The sequence below is a fragment of the Teleopsis dalmanni genome, chromosome 1 (assembly GCF_002237135.1).
Source record: "Teleopsis dalmanni isolate 2A chromosome 1, ASM223713v2, whole genome shotgun sequence".
NCBI classification, from domain to species: Eukaryota; Metazoa; Arthropoda; class Insecta; order Diptera; family Diopsidae; genus Teleopsis; species Teleopsis dalmanni.
Genome location: NC_051846.1, coordinates 37,385,531 through 37,393,649, shown reverse-complemented (window position 1 = coordinate 37,393,649; position 8,119 = coordinate 37,385,531). Strand labels below are relative to the sequence as shown.

General features: G+C 26.8%; 1 protein-coding gene across 1 annotated transcript in view; it reads left to right on the top strand.

Moving 5' to 3' along the window:
* LOC119679688 overlaps nucleotides 1-8,119 on the top strand; it is a 46,822-nt gene that overhangs the window by 1,195 nt on the left and 37,508 nt on the right. The gene's annotated exons all lie outside the window — the stretch shown is intronic.

The window sequence follows — 8,119 nt, the reverse complement described above, 5'->3', positions numbered from 1 at the left end:
GAATGAGCCATTCGATACTCATTTTCGATTTTTGACCAAAATGAGCCATTTTCGGCCAATGTAAACGCCGTATAAGGGACATTTCAAATGCAACTATGCGTAAGATAAATTTTAAGCAAAAGGTAAAGTTGAGATAACAAAAAAGTCATGATTTTTTTTAAATTAAAGACAATGAAAGTTGATTTTAATAAAATCGGGAAAATAGTTTGAAAGTAGCGTAATAAAACTACTGAATGCCATCCTTTATAGTTATAATAATCAACTTTTAAAATTTCTCAGATACAAATGGTGTTTGGAGCATGTAATTCTTAACATTCGATTTGTAAACAAAAAATATATGATGTCCTTAATTTAGGGCAGTATGAACACTTTTGAAATTAACTTAATTTCATTTTTACGAAATTAAGAAAATTTGGCTGTCTGAATATAGTATTAGTTTACTTGCTAATGAAGTCAATGCAATTTTACATAGATATATTGGAATCTTACTATTCTAAAATTTACAAAAACCTTCCCGGGGATATACCTAATAATTTCCCAAATTTTCACGATGATTGAACGTATGGTTTTTGAATTCATCGAGAACAGACAGACGACAGACAGACAGACAACATTCACTTTTATATATATAGATATATGATTCATTTTCAATAAAAACTTGTTATTTTTGTTTTTCAAAACAAATATATTATTATTTATAAAATGCACTGGATTCAATAATTAATTATATATTGAAATGCTTCATATTTATTAAAACTCAATTCGACATTATCGGACTTACAACTTTATATATATTACAAATGACAATAGTAAATAAAAATAGCATATTTATGAAGTACTTCTAGCACTTTTATAATTTCTCCTACTTAATACAGTTTATTAATGTTATCCTATTCACACAATAACTGTTTATCTGGATTGAGATATTGCAGTTATACAAGTGTTTATTATATTTAAACAGTACTGAAAGTTCATTCTATATGTCACGTCAATACTTTTAGTGTTAAAGCATATTGTTTGAATTTATGGTAATAAAATATAGATATTTTATCACCATAAGTTTGTATGAAACAATTTAAATTCAGAAGGTGGTTTATCTCTTATGGAGTCCTTTCGAATTTTTTTTGTGTTTAGTTTCAGCTGGCACTTTAGTTCTTTCCCATTTGTAAGCTAATTTTATAGTCCATATAATAGATTTGTAGATGGGTTGTAGATTTGAAAATTAGGTATACTGTTAATCTCTCGGTTTCAAAAAAATATATTTTGTAGCTGTTGATATAGATTTTCATGCTGAATTTTGGTGTACTTATGCTTAGGTTTTTATAATTTTTAAATTTTTATTGGACGTCTTTGTAATAGATGTATAAGTCTGATCAACTACTAAGTTTTTGTTATATGCTTTTTTTTCATTTTTACGGTTGACCATCGGTCAGGTTTTTGAAATCTTTAATTTCTTATTGGGTATATTTTTATTAGATGCTAAACGTCTAATCAACTAAGTTTTTGCTATATGTATAACTTTGATTTTTCGGGTTGAGTTATCATTCGATCAAGGGCGCAGATAGTGAATGGAAAAGAGTAAAAGTTATTAGAGTAAAAATAATGTCATTATTTCTTTGAATTTATTAATAAAATATGGTTCAATATATCTATTACGTTTTAAAATCATATGCAAAAGATGTTCATTTGTGGTTTAACACATTTAGAGCGGACTATTTTCCAATGGGTCCCACTTTTATTTTAAAATATTATTTTGAAGGCACTTTTAGCGGTAATTGTTTTTATATATTTTAAAGTGTGATAAAACGAGTAAAAGTCAGAAAAGTGAGAAGTCATAAGATACGTCAAAGTCCTGCGTATGAGTTAAGTGGTAATGCAGTGTATTATATAGCTTTAAACTTACTTTGTCAGAGTGCCAATCGAGAAAAGTGTTATAGAAAAAAGTTTTATGAAATAAGGATTATAATTTTCAGTATTGTATTAAATAAAGTTTTCATTGTTTGTTTGTATAAAGAAGCTTTTCTTCAATATTCGAGAACTGTACTATATTTCGCGACCCTAAAACTAATACATATAGATTCTAAATACGAACAATCCATAAGACAATCCATATTTATTTTAAGAAATTTTATTTGTGTTAATATTATATATTGTACAATCAAAGCTCATTTGCCTTTTGGGTTTATTAACAAATTTTAATTTAAACAAAAATGACTCAACAAAATTAATTATGTAAGACTTTCTTTGTTTTAAATTCATTGTCGTCTTGGTTGGCTTGTTTCTGATTGCAATTAAAGGCAAAAACAAAGCAACAACACCATTAAATTAATATGTGAAAATACTAAATATATTAAATTTAAACTCAAATAATTACATTTAATTACACTCGTTTAACGTTCATTATTTTAGCAATTTAAAACTGAATTAAGTGTGAAGCACTAAGCAGTGGGAGGGTAGATTGATGGTGGGACTCCGCTATATGTACAATATATATTGAAGGAAAAATTTATCAGAAACTAAAAGGAAATGTCTCATTAGTACAAAACAACAACAACAACAATAATAATAACAATCATAAGAATTTAAGATACTTGAGTTTATCCATTTATCATTTTCCAACACTAACACGGAAATAATAGCTTATATTGCATATTTAGTTGTTCAAAAAAGAAAAAAAAAATAAATAAAATTATAAAAAAAAAGAAAAAAAGTTCAATTAATTGAAATTAAACAAAAACTGTAAAGATATCAAGCGAAGCAGATAGAGATGAATGAAGTGAGTGAAGGCAAAAAGGGAAGACATTAAATTGCAAGAAAATATCGTTTGCAAATGTCGGTTTATATCTTACAATCTTACAATAAATAACGATAATTCCCTATAATTGCTTTCAATTTATTAGTATGGAAAGATAATTTAATATAAATGGAGTTACGTGACCTCTGCGCTCTTTTCAGCGAGATTGTAATGTTGGCAATGCGTGGATTCTTCGGCGTGGCACATACTCCAGAAAGTATTACGAGAATTATGCGAACGAGAATAATGCGTTTGTCGCTGTAATCTTGATAAATATAATGTGTAAAGGAATGCATAAGGAAAGCCATTTGGTAAATACACTCTTACATAAAGAATAATTATGGTTTAAGGTAAATAATGCCTAATAAAAACAATTGCAGGCAATTTATGATTTGCTAAAAATGCAAAAATAAATACGAAATCATTGAAAAAGGCATTGGAGAATGGAGAATGGAGAGGTGTTCAATAGTTCCTTCGTTAAGAAAGAAGAAGAAAATTATTGCCAATATCACAAAATGTACTTCAATGCTATTTTAGGAATTTAAGTGGTAAGGTAACAAATGATAATATATTGAATAAATTACTTAAAGTTCATAAAGTTATTTCATTATAAATGAACATAGATTAAATGTACTTTTGTGTTATAAGTTATTATAGATATAAAGAAGAGGGTTATTAAAATGTTGCTTCAGCATATATATAAAGAAAACTCAATATCTGCTTTATAATTTTAAATTTGTTACATCTACTTGTGGAACTACACGTTAGTTCTACTGAAATAATAATATATAATATATACATATATATAATAAACATAGATTTCAAATAAATTAGAATAATTCAAAGGCATTTAATGTTAAAAAACTCATGGTAGTAACCCAAGTTTGTGTATATAAGTACTACAGTGTTCTAATAAGCTGTCATTATTATTATTATGTTTATCATGATAAACATGAAGGATTGAGGTATGCAGATCTAAGGTCAATTATTGCTTAGTCTGATGAAGTGATAAACAATAATCTAGTCAAGGTGTAAAGAGGGGTTTTGAAAATACCTCGAGTTAATAAAGAGTAAAAGTGCTTAAGTGCACTGGCTCAAACAGCTTCAAAATAATAATGAAGCTTACAAATAAAAATGATAAATATTTTAATATCTCAAACAAGCACTTAGCGCCAACGAGGACGGTTCTAAAAACAAAGACAGGCAGTTCAAATAACTACCTAAGGACATTGAAAACTCTTCGAGTAGAAAATGATGACATGCGAGTAGAAAGAATTCATGTACTAAATACTTATCAGGCTCATATTTTGTTAGGAATGAAAATTTGGACACTGAAAAGTAGTGGCATCGTGAATATTTCCTTATATTTAAACGCAAAATCTTAAATTATTAATGCAATTTCTAAAAAAATAATAAAAAATAATATTTCAAATAATAACTAATTTAAAATAGACTAATCTAAGAAATATATATGAACCTATACAACACACAGATGATACATTTTGAGGTAGAGTTATAAAAAGATAAAGTTACGTCAAATCCCAGTGTTATGTTATATAACAAACTTTGTCAGAGGGTCCTTTGGAGAAAGTAAAAAAGAATTCTACGAAAACTAATAAAATAATTTAGATTCCCTATTAAGTGCAGTTATCCCTGTTTTTATTGAAGTATAACGTAGGCAGTTAGTATAATTATTTTCATAACAGTTGAACTTCTAGCCGAACTATACTAATATCTACGGATGTAGTTAAGATTAATGGGCCGAGTGGCTTTTAAAGTGGAAGGAAATTTAGAAAAAAAAAAGAAAGCGAATCATAATGTAAACTAAATAATATTGCAAATATTTGAACTATTGTTAAATCTTTATGATCTAATTATCGATATCTTGAAATCTGAACAACTTTACAATATAGCGAAAGCTTCGCAGTATCATATTAGATTACTCATAAGGATCTTAGTATAATTTTTGTAAAAAAATAAACATACAAATTAAGCAAAAAATATATAGAAAGGATAAGTAAAGACTCCAAGTGCTTCCTGTACAAATTCGGAATAATTGTCTTCTGGATAAAAGTTTAGGTCGTGCAAGGTGGTTAAAAAGTTTTCAGATTTAAGTCTGTTAAGTATATACAGAGAAGAATACATATTGTTAAATTAGCAATAATAACATTTATTTGTTATAAAAAATATATAATTTTTTATATTTATTATTTATTTATTTATGATCAAAACAAACATCATCCCAGTGTTATTAAATGGGCGTGAAACATGGCTCACAACAGAAACAATGATACAGAAAATACAAAGTTTCGTAAACAGATGTCTGAGACAAATTATAATAGATTAGTGGCCAAATGTTGTGACCAATGAAAAACTCTACCGAAAATGTAACATCGAACCAATGGCGAAAGACACAAATGGAGCAAATAGAGTTTCATAAGGATTGGAATCCAACAGCTACGATAAATGAAACGTATAAAAACGACATGAAGACAAACGCTACATGCCCAGACTTCTTCATTAGGGAAATCATGGAACAAATTCAAAGTAATTGCAAACAATCGTATGAGATGGAAACTCGTGTCTAAGGCACTATGCTTCTCTAGATGATAAAGGAACTAAGAACAAAATTTTTTAGCATGTAATTTTTAGTAGTTATTAATTTTATTTTATAGTATAAATACAATGTTTAGTAGCTGACTAATTTTTTAAAAATCCTTATGTTCTTTATCGTTCTACAAACAAAAAGATTATAAGGATACATATTTATAAAATGAAGGAAATTTAACCTATTGCTACTTCATCATAGATATATAAAGATAGTTATATAAAGTTTTATTGCACAACTTAATTAACGTATAAACATTTATATGTATATATATTAATATTTTTTGTCATATAACTATCTTTGAAACGAATTGTTTTCTTATTTTTAATTTTTTTTATTTATTTATTTATTTCTTTATTAATTTTTTTATTTTTTTTTTTATTTTCTTACATGAAAGAGAACTAACTATAAAAAAAGTTTATCAATATTTATATTGTGGTTTTTTTCTTGCTTTAATTTATTATTTACGTTTCGGTTCAAATGATATTGAAAGAGCTTATCTCTACTGTGATTTCAATTCAAGATTAAAAAAGAACAAACTAAAAAAAAGATTAAAAAATGTTTTTAATTGCGAATGCATGCTGCAGTTTATGAGATACTTGGGCTGAGATACACAAAGGTGCCGCAAAGGTTATCTTGCGCTTGCTGCGTGTGTTTATTTTTCTCTTCTTTTTGCAATTCTGTATTTATTTTTCTTTCTTAATTTAGATTTTATTTTTTAATTATTGTCATTAATTGCTAAACTTTATGCAAATATGCAATATTGTTGATTATTTAAATGAGATATGTACAATTAAATTTGCATAAGATTACCTTAAACACAGAGTACAAATTTTGCAAATTTTTGATGTTGATTTAGTGATGTTGTTTAGATGTTTTTAGTTGCAATTGTTTTGAAGATACTTTTTTTTTTTATTTTTATTATCTGTCTTAGCTTGCAACTTGTAATATCATAAATAAATATTTTCGTTGTTGGTTTTTTATGTGCAAATAAATTGGCAACTAACGAAAATTTATTTGCATCTTTTAACATTAAAAATACATTTTTTATAATTTTCTTGGTTGGTTTAAAAAGATTTTTTATTTATTTTCTCTTGGACGAGTATGTGTGTAATACATTTTCTTACATTTTTTAGTTTGCCGTCTGCGTTTGCTTTCTTTTTATGTTGTACAAATATTGACATTCGTTTATTAAAATTCACAGAGTGAAATTCAACAAGAAAAATATTACAAAAAAATAAAAAAAATAAAAAAAAATTTTATAAAAAAAAAAATAAAAAGAATAAATTTTTATATAGAGAAGGAAATGTGAGTTATGAATAAAATCTTTGTAAATATCTCAGTAAATATTTTTATACACGATTGCATATAAATGTGTGCTCATTGTAGTGTTTGCTGAAGTATTTGTGCGCTAATATTTGCTTTTAATTTTTGCTTTGTTTAATCTGCAGTTTAATTTTATTTTCTTGAATATTTTAACTAAATTGGACACATATTTCAACAGAAATTGTTTTGTCCCTCCACTCCGCCCCGGTCTATTGTTACTCTTGCTCAACTAAAAACAATTCAAGTTACTTTGCAAATAGGCAAAGAGCAATGAAAAATATTTTTACTTAATTTAATTAATTTTAAAATATGCAATAAAACTTTATTAGCAATTAGAAGCAAAATTCTAAATGGCAAATGGAGATGGCATTAATTAGAAGTTATTTTGTTACAGATTTTAAATTATTATCAAAATTTTAGAATTCTTTTGGGAAATATGTATATTTGGATAAGAGATGGCAATGTAGAGAAATGAAATTTTAAATTCCCTTCAAAAGACTTTGCAAATATATTAAAGATTATTTTCAGAAATTAACAACTTAAATAGTAATTTTAAACAAAACCAGCAAAATAACAGAGAGTATTCTTCATTAAAGGACATTTAAAACTATAGTCAAAGGAAAACTTGCAACACAGAACCTTAAGGTAGAGCACTTAGGAGAAATAGGATGAAAGCTGGATACTAAATTATAGAGATATCTTCTAACTATATACGCAAATATTTATTCTAATTACAGAAAATGAGCAAGAATAAGATACCGAGCAAGAAAGAGATAAGAAAACAAAGAAGAATAAGTATAGAAAAAGGAGGCTCGGTAGCCCCTGGTAACGACTACAGAAGGCAATGTTTCTGATTGCATTATATCTGGTAAATACCAGCACAATCCTTGTCATGCATAATCAAAGTTGTCCACATGACACCAATTGACAGTTTGCATCACCTGGGCAAAGAATTAATTGTGCGTACAGTTAGTCCTACTGTCAGCGATGTTATGTCCAATTAACTAGGTAATTAAGTAAGTAATTAGCAAGTAAGTGAGTGCGTGAAACAAAAATAATGTAAAAAACATTATTAAAAAATTAAAATTTATTTTGTCGCTTTTTAAGTGAACTTCATTGAGTCTATTATAAATATGTTATCGCTCGACCTAATCTTCTATGGTTTTTTCTTGAGTTAATTTAGGTATGGCTTTGAGTATATCCACCGAACTTTTTTATGGCTGTATTTAAACTGAATTGTTTTTCTCGAACTAGTAATTTCTGCTTTCGAAACAGAAAACTAAGTTATACAGTGTGACGTTAAGTGAATATGGTACCAAATATAATCATATTTATCAGTTTTTACCAAAATTTCTTGCTCAATCTAGGGTTTATGTTAGCGCAGAACATTT